Source organism: Schistocerca cancellata, chromosome 11, assembly GCF_023864275.1.
Source record: "Schistocerca cancellata isolate TAMUIC-IGC-003103 chromosome 11, iqSchCanc2.1, whole genome shotgun sequence".
Taxonomy (NCBI): Eukaryota; Metazoa; Arthropoda; class Insecta; order Orthoptera; family Acrididae; genus Schistocerca; species Schistocerca cancellata.
The window spans coordinates 28,866,220-28,884,169 of NC_064636.1; the positions used below are offsets into that span (position 1 = coordinate 28,866,220).

At 40.9% G+C, this 17,950-nt stretch overlaps 1 long non-coding RNA gene across 1 annotated transcript; it reads left to right on the forward strand.

Moving 5' to 3' along the window:
- The first annotated feature begins 304 nt into the window (after positions 1-304).
- On the forward strand, positions 305-1,226 carry LOC126108979 (uncharacterized). Its single transcript, XR_007523671.1, has 3 exons — positions 305-674; positions 829-939; positions 1,099-1,226. It is a non-coding gene; the product is annotated as an uncharacterized LOC126108979 (long non-coding RNA).
- Positions 1,227-17,950: the final 16,724 nt, after the last annotated feature.

The window sequence follows — 17,950 nt, forward strand, 5'->3', positions numbered from 1 at the left end:
TTCTACTCTGTAGATGAATATCGTAACAGAGACCGATAGACCAGCTTAGGTAAAAATTCTGCTATATTTAAGTTCTGACAGCATTTGGTTGCAGCAGTCAAGATCGGGTATTCTCTGTATGATAAATTTATTAAAAGTGGGTAACTGTGTTTTATTCTGACAGTGTATCAATTCTGTAAATATTAGCAGTTACTGTGATATATTCACATATTTTGACAATCTCCTGACAAATGATGAGGATAATAATTTTATATTCAACTTTATTATGTTATACTTTCTGACATGTTATTTGTCATTCGCAATGGCCAGCGGCTATTTCCGAAGAAGTACGTAAATATTTGTTCGCTACAGTAACTATCATCTCTGTAATATCACCGGGGTCTAGTGATGGGCTAAACTGCGATTTTCCGATATCAGTGATTTCTGTGAATGCTACTTTTCAGTATCTGTTATTCTTGACTGTGATTTGTCGCAGTTAAGGAACATAGGTCGTGTATCCTTCCGCCACTGCTATTTCTGCTACTTCCGCGATTTCTGCTACTTCTGCGATTTCTGTGACTTTTGCTACTTCTGCGATTTCTGTGATTCCTGCGATTTCTGCGACTTACCACCGTATGAAAAAGTTACATCTGTCCACACAGAAAATTGCATCTCAACAAACCTGTCATTGGCAAGTATGTTTTACGTTTTTTCTTCCGTTGGCTTTAATTTTGTATTAAAGAAACAACTGTGAAAATAGTAATAGTGTAATTAATATGTAATTAGCCGTACAGTACCGTAATAGTTCGTATTTAGAAAATGAATTCTAACATATTGTTATGTTCACAGGTACCTGAACTACATTTCAGTCACTCAGTAAAGTGATAACTCAAAATATCATTGTCAACAGATCTGAAGAAATTGCCACTGCGTCTTTAGACCGTTTTCGTCAGACGAGAGGTTAGTTTCTAAGTGTTTCGATGGACTTAATTACTTCAGTGAGATCGTTCTTGCAAATGTGATATTCATTATAGCAAATATTAGCAATCTACTCTGTCAATTATATTGCTAGTAATTAATGACAGCAAAAATTGTTTAATAATCCTTGTGTTTTTGCAGACACAGTTCTGACTCTGATTACTGGTTGCTGTAAGTATCTATCCACATCAAGGCTGTTTTTGAGAGAGACTCGTGAAGATTCAAGACAGCTCTTAGAGAATTTGCAGTTTAAAAGTGAAATAATTGTGAAATAAGTGTGTGAATGATTAAACTGTGTTTTATTGAAGTCGTTGTGCGATTTTAAAGGAATAATAAATGTCAAATACAGTGAGTGAATAATAAAAATCTCATTTTCCACATGTTCAAGCCGTCCTATACCCATAATTTTCCGCCACTTACTTATTGGTAAACACTTGTTGGAAAGTGACATCCGCCCCTCCCCCCCCCCCCCTTTCTCCACAATCTTGGTGTGACACTGACCTGTAACATATCCCGAAGTCTACAATATGCATTTTGAGGCTGTTGATATGAAAGTGGGAAGTACAGATCTTCCAGTTAAATCAGGAATAGCTTAAGTGCATTACTTGAAAGTAACACAGGAAAAGCTTACTTATGTAGGTGGTAGTAGTGTCGGCAAAAAGTTCTTGTGTGTGAAGTTGCCATGAAGAACACCAGGTGTAAAACTTTTCTCCCGAGTCTTGAACTGTGTCGGAACAAAAGTGAGGCATTCATATGACTGTTTTCATTTCTCTACACTTATACAGATGTCTGAGTTCTGCTGTGTTAACATTGCAAAGTCCTGTAGGCATGTGGAGTATTAACCAAAACTGTCATATTGGAAGCAGAATCAAACACATTTGTTACGTTACTTGATATTTTCAGGAGAAAAATGCAATGTTGCTTCTTATTAATATAATACATTCAGAGTCACAGCAGTATTTGACCAACCATAACTGATGCTGAATGTGCATGTCGTCATATAATATGAAGGGCTTATTTCAATAGAGGTACAAGTCCATTACCTCCACTTTTCTGTCTATAATGCTTCTGAAATTAGTGATCCAAACAAACATAAATAAAGGTTCATCTCTAGCAAGAAGCCATATGCTTGAATATTTCTGGTATCTCAACTGCAGATTTTTCAGCACTCATTTAACTTTACGACTCTGTATCTCAAAATGAACAAAAATGGACTTGTACCACTATAGAAATAATCCCTTCATATGCACACACAGCACATCGATCTCGTGAGGCACAAGGCTCTCATAACGTACTTCGGTCAACAGATGACACTAGGAAACGTATTTTAACTGCGCTTTTTAGTTGCTACTTGCGACTCTTAGTTGCGACTTGTCACGGAAATCGCAGTTGGACTCAGTGTATCGCAGAGATGGGCGTAGTACGAACTTTGACCCACAGATGGCACTGTTAACCGCGCTTTCTAGTTGCTACTTGCGACTCTTAGTTGCGATTTGTCACGGAAATCGCGGTTGGACTCCATAGCGTACCGCAGAGATGGACGTAATACAAACTTTGGCCAACAGATGCCACTGTTAACCGCGCTTTTTAGTTGCTACTTGCGACTCTTAGTTGCGACTTGTCACTGAAATCGCAGAAAGCAGTGCTAAATTCGACCAATAGATGGCTCACGTCTTTGAATGTGAAATACTACTTGCGACTGCTAACTGTGACTGAAATCGCAGTTAGATTCTGTAAAGTTGCTACTGAGATATCTGTGACTTCTCAGTCACTGTGATTTCTAACAGATACGCGATTTCCTGCCCACCACTACGATGTGCTCTTTAAAAAGCACACCACTTTACACATCGCGGCCACCACAACACCGATATGAGCAGAGAAAGGAATTGCTTGTATATATAAATCACACTGTGCATACATCTCATAAAATTAATCCATTTTAACTATGTAGCGTTGGTGAAACAGAACTCTTTACTCGCAGTTAATGATTCTCATCTGATAATCCTCGTATGCATGTGATGGCCAGTAGGTACAACTAAATCATGTCACACACAGTGTTTGATTTTTACCAAAATCAAATTTTAATCACATCTCCCGAGTAAGTAAAAGCCATAATGTTAAAGCATGTTTCATAGATACACTAAACAATATAGACAACGTATTGCAATGGGATCTCTGATTGTTTTTATAGTTCCAAGACCACAGTAGTTCAAGACACTACTGGCTGTACAAGTAGGCCTACCCTGCAAACTGGAATTGAAAACAATGAAATTTGCAAATTATGATAGGCAGCGTCCTAAATTTTGCTGAAATACGGTGACACATTGTAGCCGATACAGAGAACGAACATCCTAGAGTATTAAAAAGTAACAGCTCACCCTCAACATTTGCAGGCCATCTAATGGCAGAGAATTATCATGCAACAAAAATAGAAAATGATTTACAAGTTCTTAAAAATAGCAATAGCTTACACAGTATCCTCTGTGATATAAATAAACATTTTGAAATTCGCGCGTCAGTGAACAAATAAACACGCAACAAAACAAATGAACTGCAATCAGTCGCACTAACGTGCTAGATAAGAACAGTAATTTTTTTATGCATGGGCTATGTACATAAAGTAAATGTGTGTCAGAGCATCCCTTATCACGAAAGTAAGTCCCATAACATAACGGAAATAGACTGGAAGAATAAAAAAATCTTAAGTAAATATAAATAATGCGAGTTTCGACCTGTCATGGAAGAGAAAAAGAAACCGTTTATTTGCGGTACAGATGACAGTTTGTAAGAAAATGTGTAGTAGTTACAAATTTACCAACAAATATGCACCTTATTAGCTTCATGTAAAGTATGTACAGAATTGTGTAAATATATATAGGCTATCAAAACCTGTATTCTATGCCTAATATTCGTCACAACAAATACATTCAATGTTTCGCATATCGGGTAAGTGCCATTGTGTAATTGCCTGCATCTATAAATCAACGCAAATGTCATGCCCTATTATCACTCCTTCATGTTTATATGCATAACTTTAATTTGAAATTTCACTGTAACCATAACACAATAATTTTCAGACTGGAAAACACAAATATCTCCCTGATGAATGCACAGAAACAGCAGCAATGTGTGAAAAGTCAAACAAACAGCCTCTTGCATAAGGCGGAATTTTTATCAGCAAACTCGGAAAGAAGAAGAGCAACACAAAAAGATGAGCCAAAAACGAATTCACACAGTATGCGCGAGAATTATGTAAGTTAGATCTTAACTGTCCAAAGACCAGAAAGTGTACGGAGGAGAAATCTGTTGAAGAACGTTGATGAGGACTTAAGTTGTAGGCAATGTAACGCAGTAAAATATCTGCACTATAAGAATATTTTTTCCCTTACGACATTCTGAACATTATATAGGTTGCAGTAAACAACAAATGAGAATGTCAAACTCACTTTCATCTAAGGTTGTGGGCAGTGTGGAAGATTTATTGGATTTTACCGTTGAAGACATTGTATATGTAAATATTACTAAACACAGCATTATAAATATGCAATAGATCTACAAATGAGCTTCTTGGTCATTGAAAAAGTGTATGATACTGTACATAGAAGCAAAGTGTGGAAAGCCCTGGAGAACAGGGGAGTAGCAAAACAGATTGTTTGGAGGGTAAGGGAAATGTACCATGGAAGTGTGTGCTGTGTGAACGTGGGAGGAGAGAGATCAGCTTGGATTGAACAGAAGAATGGCTTGAAGCAGGGAAGTGCACTTTCAACATTACTCTTCACTGTAGTGGTGGATGATATAATAAATACAGTGGCACAAGTAATTGGTGAAGGAAAAACGAAAGCTATGGTGTTTGCAGATGATATGATGATTAGGGGGAATAAGGAGAAGGAAGTTCAAGAGCAGTTGGACATACGGGAACGAACAGTACAAGAATATGGGATGAAATTTAGTACCGTATAAGTAAGAGTGAGATAATTATCACAAAAAGAATGAAGGAGAGAGGAACAACTGCAATAACAATTGGTGGGGAACAATTAAGGAGAGTAGAGAGTTTCAAGTACCTAGGAAGATGGAAAAACGTCAGAGAAATAAACGATTGGGGGAGAAAAGCAGAAGCATTTCTGAAGAGTGTCAGAAGCCTGATATGGAGCAAGGATATACCCCAAATCAGTAAATAGGTTATATAACAGTCATACTATGTCCTGATCCTGACATATGCATCTGAAACCTGGGTTATGAAAGGAAGAGAGAAAAGCAAAGTACAAGCTAGTGAGATGAAGTTCTTGAGGAACAGTACTGTAGGGACAAAGATAGACAGGTTAGGAAATGAGGGGATCAGAGAGTTAATGAGTGTGGAACCATTACAGGAGGAGATAGAGAAATAAAGGCTAAGATGGTATGGGTATGTTAAGCGAATGGATGATAAGCTACCCAGGAGGATACACGAGATGAAACTGGAAGGAAAGAGACCAAGAGGAAGACAGATGGCTGAAAGGAACTGAGGAATGCGTCCAGAAGAAAGGAGAAGACTGGACCGAAGTGAAGACGGAGAGATGGTGGCAAGACAGTAGACGATGGAGAGGCTTATGTTCCAAACAGACCTGGCCAGAGACAGGAAAGTGTACAAGATGATGATGATGATGGTGGTGGTGGTGGTGTTGTTTACCTTTCACTGTGTACTTAATGAAAAACAGTTTGCTTCACCATTTACAGCTACTGGGATTGTCTTCTTCTGACACTTTGAGCAGAAAATTCAGAACAAGTTTTTTTGGATCTCTCTTTCATTTTGAGTGTAAGCAAAGGATGAGCTACAAGCTCTATGTACAAAAGAGATTCCAGTGACAGACTGCCTTCAGTGAAATCCCAACATGTGTTAGCAACTACATTAATTCTTAATTAAAATATCACTTGTAGGCAAAGTTAATTAAATGTTCATGCTATTGTATTCCTTCTCAGGTCACATGATTTAGTTCTGCCAGCAGTTGAGAGGGTCCATTGTGTTCACTGTATTGTTCCTTGCTCCTGTGGAAAATGTAATGCACACAAAGAAGATTACTGTTGTGCATTACCTGGTTGTGTAACACTGAGGTACGTTAAGAGAGAATATGTATTTGCATCAGTGCACATCACTTTGAAAAGGTTTGATCCATAGCTTGTCAGCCTTCTCTGTCTGTTTATCATCGTGAACTGAAAATTTAAAATCTCAACAGTGGTGGTGCATTGGAAAATGAAATTGTATGCATCTTAACTGAAAACACAGACACAGGGTATTGCTGTTTATGGGTAGTTTATTGCCATAACATATACAGTATGGTTGCTGACAGATAAGATTCACAAATACATACAAAATTATAATTAATTGTTCCCAGCCCACTTACATATACATACATGGACGATGCCTCAATACTTAATTGCTCACCCGTCATTGTCTTTACATTAATACACTCCTTGATAATTTCTACAATATCCATATGTGATATGCTTCATAATGTTTACATAGGAGTGCACCTTTACCATTGAAATAGTCCATTCTCGTGTACCCAACTGTCTTTTTCACCTTTGAGTCTGCCAATTTATGGACTCGGTCTTTGGTAGCAAATCTTAACTTTGTGGTTTTTAATCAGTTGCAAGAGAATGAGATTTTAATTAGTAATACAAAAGAAAGCATATTATGAAGGTAACCAGAGCAGATTTTTAGCACTAATCATTTCTTGTACCAATAGGTAGGTTTTGTAAAACAGAAGGCACCACTTTTTTGTATTGTAACTTCATGTGCAACAAAACTTTTCTGTCTCTTCTGATAGTCACCATTTATTTAATGTTAAAGTTAACAAAAGTTTCATTTTTGAATATTTCCCTTAGAATCCAAAATATGGGAAAACTAAGAACTGTACCATGTACAGTAAGTTTATGTAATTTAGTTTTATTAGAACAGAAACATTACAGGATATAAAAATGGTTGGTGTCTTGAAATTGTATTTTAATTAAATGGGCTACTAAATTTTGAACTACGGAAATTGAGGAGCAACTTAAAACTCGATAAAGGCAACAGATACAGTCGTTCATAAAATGAGTTTTTCTGTTTTCACCTAAATAGATGTCTTTGAATTTTTACACAACTACTAGATCTTACTGACATTAATGAAGCATTGTAATGAAAAATTTAATTTTTATAGCGGTATATGATGGTGTGATTTTTTTTCGACAGCTAATTTTTTATGTGCTGTAGTGTTTATTATATTCCTGCATTGTTGTGAAATGCATACTTTTTACATATATTTCATTATATATGGCATTTTAACTGTCGTTTTTTACCTTATTGAGAATACAAATAATAGCAATGGTAAGTGTTTTAACATAACTGTGTAGCTTATATCATTGTTTTCACCACCACGTTAAGTACACTACAAAATGAATAACACAGAAAGTATTGCATGTTACAATCACATTGTTATTGTCAAGTTTTCCCTCTTACATCCATACATTATTCATCTAGGACATCTTTATAAAACTCCTTTGCATCACCTGGAATTCCAAAATACTTAGCAAGCAGACACATATTGCTTCTTTTCTTTGCTGACCATATTTTGTTTTCGTAATGGGGTGGATGTTAGCACTGTTGAATGGCATGATTTCTTTCATCTCAGAATGTCACCTTTTTCTGGCTCTCCAGAGTGTGTATCACTTACTGACACATTAACAATTTTCTTTACTTTCTTCTATGAGATTGTTGTGACTCGCCGATCTTTAAAAGAGCCGCTGCGCAGTTACGCGCGTCCTCTACACGCGGTGCTGTCTGCCAGCCATGCAGCAGCAGCGCCACCTAAGCGGCCAGCCAGCCAGCGGCCGCTAGACTTGGACTCACTTATCATTTGACTGTTAAAGTGTACACTCATCTTACTCTGTTTACTTGATCTGTGACTTTCACGTATTGCATCTTCCTTGAAATATATTTGTTCAACTTGAAGTTGTTACTATTGGCGACGAGGATGGGATTTTCCTTTTCCATTGTTGACCCACATGTTTCCATGGCTACTTTAGAGCAACTATTGCAAGGTCTCATAGAACAGCAAACGCTTCTCACAAATGCGATTTGTGATTTCGTCGCGGCATCAAATGCGGGGCGTCTCTCGTCGTCGTCTCTGCCTCCTTTTCCTCCTTACAACGAGATGGCGGAAGACTGGTCTGATTACGAGAAACGTCTTCGACAGCACTTCTTGGCATTTCATGTCGCGGATGAACAAACATGTAAGTCTCTGTTCCTTTCTTGGATTTCACCTCAAATGTATTGGTTGTTGTCGCAATTGGCTCCTTTGAAGGATCCTGCGTCTTTGTCCTTTGCTGAAATGTGCTTACTTCTGTCTGTCTATTTTCAAAAGCAAATGCATGTGGTAGCCTCTCATGTTGCCTTTTATCGTTGTCAAAAACAACTGAATCAATCCTATCGTGCTTGGGCTGCTGAACTTCACGGCCTCAGTAGAAAGTGTCAATTCGTTACTGAAGTTCACAAAGAATCCTACCCCGATTCCATGGTACGGGATGCTGCAGCGTGTCCCCGCTGGCCGACATGGCCGCAGTACGCTCCCAAGTGCAGCCTCGGCCTAACCGTAAACAAACCTCTAAGAAACTGCAGCAAAACCGATGGTAACTTCCTTCATGTCCGCGGTGTTTTACGAAACGTTCACGAGAAGATTGTCCACAACGTTGGGCCGTGTGTCACAAATGCAAAAAAAAGGGTCGTGTGTCATCCATTTGCAAATCTGACCGCATACATGATGTTCATAAACATGACGCTGATTCCGATTCTGTGTTGTCTGTCAATTGTACTTCTTCCCATTCAGGGAAGTTATTCCTCACTGTCCAAATACTTGGTCGAGATGTTTGCATGCAGGTGGATACTGGTTCTGCTGCCACTATCGTCAGTTCTCAGACGTATCTTCAGTTGGGTTCTCCAATCCTGTCACCGGTCACTAGGCAATTACGGACTTACAATAAACAGAAGATTTCTCTCTTGGGACAATTTGATGCTGAGGTATCTTACAAATCTGTCGTTCGCACTGTTCCCATATTTGTGGTCGACCATAGTAATGCAGAGAATCTTTTTGGTTTCGATGCCTTTCGCGTTTTTGGGTTCTCCGTAGATGACTCTGTCAATATCGTCTCTGATGCTATTCCTTATGCTCAATTGGATTCCTTGTCGACGACATTTACGTTCCTTTTTTTCTCCTGTGTTAGGCCGTGCAAATGACTTTGAAGCTCATATCACACTCAAACCCACTGCTCGGCCTAAGTTTTTTCAGGCTCGGCCCATTCCTGTGGCCCTTCGTGATCGGGTAAAACGGGAGTTGGATCGTTTCACTGCTTCAGGGGTCTTGCTTCCTGTCACTTCCAGTGAGTGGTCCTCTCCTGTCGTTGTAGTTGCTAAGCCAAATGGTGATATTCGTCTCTGTGGCGATTTCAAAGCCACTGTAAATTCTCAATGCCTTTCGACACTTACCCTATGCCTTGACCTGAAGAATTGTTCACTAAACGTGCTGGAGGCCAGTATTTTTCTAAACTTGACCTGTCAGAAGCTTATCATCAACTTCCTCTCGACGCTGCTTCCCGGCAGTTTCTGGTCCTAAACACGCCTTTCGGCCTCTATCAATACCAACGATTGCCATTCGGGGTTGCTAGTGCACCTACTCTCTTCCAGCGATTCTTGGAACAATTATTGCTCACTGACCCTGGGTGTATAAATTATCAGGATGACATTGTTGTCACTGGCTCCACCACTGACGAACTTCTTCAAAATCTCCGCTCACCTTTTAATGTCTTACAGACTGCCGGTCTTAAGTGTAATCTTCAGAAATCAAAATTTTTTCAGGCATCTACCACGTACTTGGGGTTTCTACTCTCTCGGGATGGTATTCGTCCGCTTGAGCAAACTATTGCTGCGATCGATGCCCTTCCTCGCCCTACATCTGTTAAGGAATTGCAGGCCTTCTTGGGGAAAATAGCATACTATCACAAGTTTTTACCGTCTGCTGCTTCGGTGGCTCAGCCGTTGCATCACCTGTTGCATAAAAACGTGCCTTTTCACTGGTCCGCGTCATGCGATGCGGCTTTCCAGAAATTAAAGACTATGCTGAAACAGGCCCCATGCCTGGCTACTTATCGACCTGGCCAACATCTCGTTCTTGCCACGGACGCCTCTCACTATAGGGTCGGTGCTGTCCTTGCGCACCATTTTTCTGACGGTTCTGAACAACCCATTGCTTATGCCTCCAAAACGCTCACGGATTCCCAACAAAAGTATTCTCAAATTGAAAAAGAAGCTTTGGCCATTATTTATACTCTTCATAAGTTTGGTGTTTTTCTCTATGGATCCAAATTTCATCTTGTTGTGGATCACAAACCACTTGTTTCCTTGTTTCATCCATCAACGTCCCTTCACGACAAGGCTGCACACCGTCTCCAGTGCTGGGCTCTTTACTTGTCTCGTTTCAATTATGAGATTCATTTCCAGCCGACGGCTCAACATGCGAATGCTGATGCACTGTCTCACCTTTCCATGGGTCCTGATCTGGCATTCAATAGGAACGAACTTTTGTGTTTCCACCTGGATGTTGCCGAGTAGCGGGTTGTGGACGGTTTTCCCATCTCCGGGGACCGGCTGGCGGCTGCTACGGGTTCTGACCCTACCCTCTGCTGGGTTTTACGCTGTATCCAGAAGGGTTGGCCAGATCGTCCGTCCGCTAAGACTTCTGATCCGTTGCGGAACTACTACGCTTTGCGTTACCGCCTCACAGCTAGGGATGGTGTTGTCCTCCTTTCCACCGAAAAAGCTTCGCCGCGTGTTGTGGTACCTGCGTCTTTGCGTGCTTTGGTCTTGCGCCTCCTTCACCAAGGGCACTGGGGCGTCTTTTGCACAAAATCTCTGGCGCGCCGTCATGTGTACTGGCCGCATTGACTCTGAAATTGCACACATGGTCGCTGCCTGTGGCCGTTGTGCATCACAGGCCGCCGCCCTGAAGTTATCTTTGTCACTGTGGCCTTTAGCTGAGGGGCACTGGGAGCGTATTCATGCTGACTTCGCGGGACCTTTTTTAGGCACTTATTGGCTTCTCGTTATTGACTCCTACTCTAACTTTCCTTTCATTGTCCATTGCATGTCGCCTACCATCACGGCAACCACCAATGCTCTAGCCCGCATTTTCTCTTTGGAGGGCCTTCCCTCTACTCTTGTTACTGATAATGGTCCAATTTTGCAAATTTTTGTGCCTGTCATGGCGTCATGCATGTCACAGCCCCTCCGTTCCATCCACAGTCAAACGGTGAGGCTGAACGACTGGTCTGCACATTTAAGGCTCAGAGGAGGAAACTCCTGACTTCTTCTGCTGCTGATGATGCACTTCTCCAATTTCTGGCTTCTTACCGTTTCACCCCCATGGGCGACCACACCCTGGCTGAGCTCTTACATGGCTGACAGCCCCGCACGCTACTTCATTTTCTGCGGCCTTTCACCTCACGGCCGCGGGTGCCTTCGCTCGGCCGGTTCACCGCCGACGACCTCGTATGGGTACGGGGATATGGCAGGCGGCCAAAATAAGAGTCCTGGCCGCATCTTACGACACCGTGGCCGACGCCTGTATGTAATCCAGATGGACACGGGTGTTGCAGTGTGTCATTCGGACCAGCTTCGGCCTCGTGTGCCGGCAATGCCTGTTCCGGATGCCACTACACCACCTTCTGCTCTACCTGATGCTTGGGATCCTGGAATCTCTCATTACTCACAACGCAGTCCTCTCACCATCATATCAGTGCCAGCACAAGAACTGACGCCACCAGGAGACGTGCCCATGCAGAAACCAAATGACCATCATCTGTCGGAGCAACTCTACTCATCTCCTTCTCCTACGGACGCGGATTCATCGCCCATGTCTCCTGTTATAGCAATCAGACTTGCCGCAACGGGCAGATTGGTGCACGGGGCCCCAGCAGATTGTTGTGCCTCGCTGATCTTTCAAAGTGCCGCCCCGCAGTTACGCGCGTCCTCTATAGCCGTGCAGCAGCAGCGCCACCTAAGTGGCCAGCCAGCCAGCAGCCGCTAGACTTGGACTCAGTTATGATTTGGCTGTTAAAGTGTACACACGTCTTACTCTGTTTACTTGATCTGTGACTTTCATGTATTGCGTCTTCCTTGAAATATATTTGTTCAACTTGAAGTTATTACAGAGATGACACGCTGGCTGTTCATCATGAATGATAGCTTGGATTTTAGTACTTTCTGTGCACTGTCTTTTAGATTTTTAACAGCCCAGTCCATGTTTAGAACTTTGAGAGTACCGTGCTCTTTGAAAATACCGTAATAGGAGATAAGATGCTTTTTTTTTTCAGTAAGACGTCTCAGGTCTACCAAACACTCAGTCTGGAGGCCTATAGCTATGGCCATGGACAGTGAAGAAGTGACGAATATTATTGAATGTTGTACTCTTTTTCCAAATACACTGTAAGCATCATCGTCATTGAGTTGTTTTTATTGTTGCTGCTGCAAGAATCAGAACAGATGTATAGTATTGGTGCCACAATTTGGTTGTTTTTTAGTCTAACTCAGAAAGAAACTCCAACAAAGCCGAAGCAACTTGATTGTTTCCTCTTGAAGATTCTGTCTCCAGCCAGGTGTAGGAAACAATGCTTTCACTTTTTTGCTCCGTAGTGTAGATCATGACAAACAGATTGGCTGGTTCAAAATGGCTCTGAGCACTATGGGACTTAACTACTGTGGTCATCAGTCCCCTAGAACTTAGAACTACTTAAACCTAACTAACCTAAGGACATCACACACATCCATGCCCGAGGCAGGATTCGAACCTGCGACCGTAGCAGTCACGCAGTTCTGGACTGCGCGCCTAGAACCACTAGACCACCGCGGCCGCAAACAGATTGGATAACCATACTTGTCTAGCATAGAAAACATTACAGACTGGTAGTTTCAGAATAGTCCATAGTTCATTCCTCTCCTGCTGACATGTTTATGCCTTTATTTCCTTTAAACCAACCTTACAAGACTAGCAGATATCGGTATGAGGAGTCCTGATGGGAGATTATAATGTTTGTAAAATATATGCTTGTATTTTGATAAGGAGCATAGTTTCAGTCCTAAATTGGTTTTTTTCTTCTTCACAGAATCTCTTGAACATTTTATTGAATGTGAGATATGAAGGCAAATAACCTCTTGTAGACTTCCCTCTTCCATGATGGCTCACTGTGCATCTACATTTTTTTTATATCTTTCTTAACGGCAATAGTTACCTCCTTATGATCCTTTCCCTCCTCTCCTTTCCTTGGCAACCACCCTCTTTCATAGAACCTGCTTGCTAGATAGGATAAACTGCCCTGTGGCACACAAGATACTGCTTGGAAAGAGGCAGCACAAACAGGCACTTCCTCACCATTCCCTTTTTCTGATGGTATACTTCACTGTCACTGTTTTCTTCCTTTTTGCATTCTGGGTGCTCTGCGCTTAATAGACACTTATCTTGATCCTTTTTATTTAATGATGTCACATGATGATGAAAGTGTTAAATATCTTCATAGTAGAGTTCAGCAGCTGTATGTCCTTTTATTCCCTTAGCTTCTAAAAGTGAAATGTGAAGTCCGTGCTTTTTGATTTGCAATTCAGATCGACGTAAGCTCTTCTCGAATCAGAGTTTTTTTACCATCTAAATGTTCTTTGATCTGTGTGCTGTTTTCAGAACCACTAGAATCATCATCCATGCTGCTTCCTCTTGCAATACTTCTTTGTAGACGTACACATCAGTGTCAAGTGAATACTTGTCTAAAAGCAAGCCGTAGGTGTTTTGACAACAATGAAGTCAGGTTGCAACACTCTTTCCACCAGTGAATATTGTTACAACAATGAGTAACATCACTTAAAGCAACCAGTATACAGCATTGTTATTAACCGATTGCTGCAGAAAGAGAGTTGAGATGTGGAAAGAGAATCAAGATGCGAGAGAGTGATTGTATTGCATTTGTCGACTTGTGCTGTAACTGTGAAGGCTTGTTTATGCTGGGGCAGCATCTTGCAATATTGTGGCATGCTACAGAAATGTGACATGTGTCTTCTTGTAGTATGCTACAAAAGGCAACATCTTGCGACCTGTCTTGCATGCGGCAGGTTAATTTATATTAAAGCAACAGAATTTGTGCCACGCTGAATCGGTCTTGCAGGAGAATGGGTGATAAAGTGATTGTGGCAGCCGCTTACTTGCTCATCGCACATGCCGCTATCGATGGAAATGAAAATAAACTGAAAAGCAAACAATGGTAGAAGAGAAGAATATTCAAAGAAGGTCCATGAACAAGAATAATGCTGCTAAATCTCCTAGTATATTACATACATTTGAATACACAATGTATAACATTAAAATTACAGTACTAATAAGAAATCATCTATTATATTAGCTAAACACAAGTCATTTTCGTGTATTTTATGTTAGAGTACATGATCTCTTCTATGGCCTGGTGAACGCTACTGCTACTCTTCATTGCTTTTTTGGTGTTTGTAAATTTTAAGATATTTTATTGTGCTGTGACTTTGTAAGTGCAGTGGCATTATAAGTCAATAAAGATAAATTTGCTGAGTGTCCTATGCTCCACCACAATCCTCCTACCCATTCCAGTGCATATTCATCCATGCTTCTTCCTATCCTGACTTACTCATCAATTGTAAATAATATTATATGGAATACATATGTATATACAGTTGCGATAATTTAACATGTTTATGCACTATGAAGAAATTTCACTTTCACCTTATTATGTGTTTTTGCAACACCTAATAGACTTACAGTAGGTCACCCTTCCATATTTTAAGTTTGCCAGTGCTAGAGATTGCTGGCTGTCATTTGTATGAGCTGAGATTATTTTGTGCTACTCCCACTGTGTCTCTCTTGCCGTCCTTTCCTTCCCTTCCCTTCCCTTCCCTTCCCTTCCCTTCCCTTCCCTTCCCTTCCCTTCCCTTCCCTTCCCATCCCATAATCCCTTACTCAATCCCATAATCCCTTACTCATACCACATGTATTAATCATGAACTTTTGTTTGAATGTGATCTTTTGCACTTTTATGATACTTGGTCTCCATAAAGGACAAAACTCTTTATCATGGTTTACAGTTATTATGTTTTTATAGTAGATTTTAACAACTTTCCATCAAAGTTTGACACAAAGTCCCAGCACCCCTACAATCTTGCTACCTAGTGGTACATTATGGTAGCTAATTTTGTAAGGGCTTATCATTTTCGACTAAGCACCAGTGTTAACAGTAGATTAATACTTGATATGATATTCTGGAATAAGGTTTTCTTTTTTTATGTAAACTTGTTTGTTGATGAACCCATATGTTTGCTCTTAATACATCATACATAATTTGTGCTTGTTTCGCAGTTGTGATGTTTTTTGACAGATATTCTGAAGATGGGCTTTGCCTAAAGTGCATTAATAAGAACATTTCAATAATTGGACTCTATGTTATTAGCAACTTAAAATGGTAATAGGAACTTTCTCAGTTACTCATATAATTGTTGTAGGCCTCTTACGTGACTTCAGTTTGAAAATTTAGCCTAACAGGGCCCATAAACTGCAATAACTTATCAGTATAATTAAATATCTTGCATCTCAAAGGAGCTGCTATATTCAGGTTACAATATTTAGCTGTCATTTACCTCTTAGTACTTATTTAACATTTATTCAAGTATTTACACCACTGCTGGTGATTCACCCACTAAAATTTTACATTTCATCTCATTTCCTTGTGCGTTTATTAAAAAAAAGAAATAGTTAAAAATACTCTCAACTCGGAATAACAGTACCGCATCATTGGAAAACCCATCTTTATTTGTTATGTTTCATTATCCTGCCACTGTTTCAGTTTTAACCCTTCTTTTTTTTTTAACTGAATCATTTTACAATGTTTTGCTATCTTTAGTGTGTGGTGACAGTTGACCACCAGGGACTTAAGCTTGTGTTCAGTCACCTCCTTGCCCCCCCCCCCTCTCCCCCACAGCTTCCTGACGATTTCAACAAGGCTCTCAATGAGTGCTCTTCACTGACAGACAGCGTCGCAACTTCCATCGCCCACCTTCAGTCAGAGTGCTCTGCAGTCAACGATCACCAGCAGTCAACGATCACCACACTCGCAACGCCGAACTGAACTGCGCCATATTGTTGGCTACGCAAGCCCTCGCCGAGGCAGTATGCCTCGTACAACATCTGTCAATGCCGCCACCCCCCGACACTGGTGACGCACCTTGTGGAACTTTGTTGCCTCTAACACGGACAGCTTCCCCAGCACATCAGGTTAGTGACTTTTGTGTGCTACCAATTCCCGTTCGCGACGGCCCCCGAGCGAGTTCGCCACTCCAACTGAATGCTATCACGAATGGCACAACACACAAAATTGTCACAACAGATGGCGCACCTGTGCATCATAAAGTGCGCCGACTGCCGCCACATAAACTACGCCTCGCTAAAGCCACAGTGCAGGAACTTCTGCAGGCAGGTATTGTTCGCCCGACGGACAGTAATTGGTCTTTGCCTATACATTTAGTTCCCAAAAAGGATGGCACAGTGTGCCTCTGTGGCGACTATCGCCGCCTCAACGTGCGGACCGTATTAGACAATTATCCGATACCTCACATACAAGACTTCGTGCAAGTACTTAGCGGAGCACGCATCTTCTGTGTCTTGGACTGCTGCAAGGCATATTTACAGATATCCATGGAACAGAGTGACGTACCAAAGGCAGCGTTGATCACACCTTTCAGCCTCTATGAATTTTGTTACATGCCTTATGGTCCCAAAAACACAGCCCAAATTTGGCAACATTTTATAGACTCATTTCTGTTTAGGTGCACATATTGCTACGCATATCTTAACAACATACTCATTTTTTTCCTCCTCTGACAGGGAACACGAACTCCACCTGGCCAGGATACAGGACTTATTGACATGTAACGGAGTTGAGATCAATAATAACAAGTCACAACTCCGTTGCACTGCCGTCACTTTTCTGGGGCACACCATCTCCTCGGAAGTGGGTTGACTGCATTCACAATCTACCTCTCCCCGTGTCTTTTCACGAATTATGCCAGTTTTTGGGAACCATTTTAAAGTGCATAGCAGAAGCCTGGAGTTAAAAGGAACAGGATCCAATTGCAATATATCGAATTTACCAGAAAATTGGCCAAACTCGGTACCACATGAAGCAGCTAATTTAGTTTCGACCTGTTATTCTTTTTATTTTCCAATACTTCTCCTTTCTTCTGTCCATGTCCTTCCTCTCATTTGTGTTTCCTACTGGAAAGTCTTGACTTTTTGCACATTTTTCTTCAATTCAACTAGTTTTCTATGTCTCTGTCTGTTGTTCCCTACTCCTGTAGATCTTTCTTAACTTCTATAAGTCATGAAATTTGGATTTTTTATTTTTATCAAAGAAGTAGAATATTTTTTGTGAGCCTCCTGTTATACGGCATTTTGAAGTGGCCGGAAAATATTGTTCGTAGAGTTTTACAGAGATGCAATAGGCTTGAGCCGTCTTCCGTGACAAAGGGAATGATCACTTGTGAATTTATTTTCAGTGTCAAAAAGTAGATAAGGACTTCAGAAAGTAAGTTACACCCTAATACCATTGAGCAACAAGAGTGGCACAGAGAAGCAAGCTATTTCAGTTAGTGGAGTGGAACAGGGAGTAGCTATAGGTCAGTTCCAAAAATAGTGATTTTCATTCCACTTGCTAAATTTGCTGATTAACCAATTTGGGCTACAGAGGGGCCATTCACTTCTGAATTGATTCAAAGAGCCAGATCTTTCTAAAGAGTGATGGTGGATGATTCGGAAAAAAATGAATGGTAGCTCATCTCATTTCAAAAGGCATCTATGGTGGCTGTAATGAGCAGGATTAAAATTCTACTCTGGGCAGCTGCAACAGTACCCCACCCCACATCTTACAG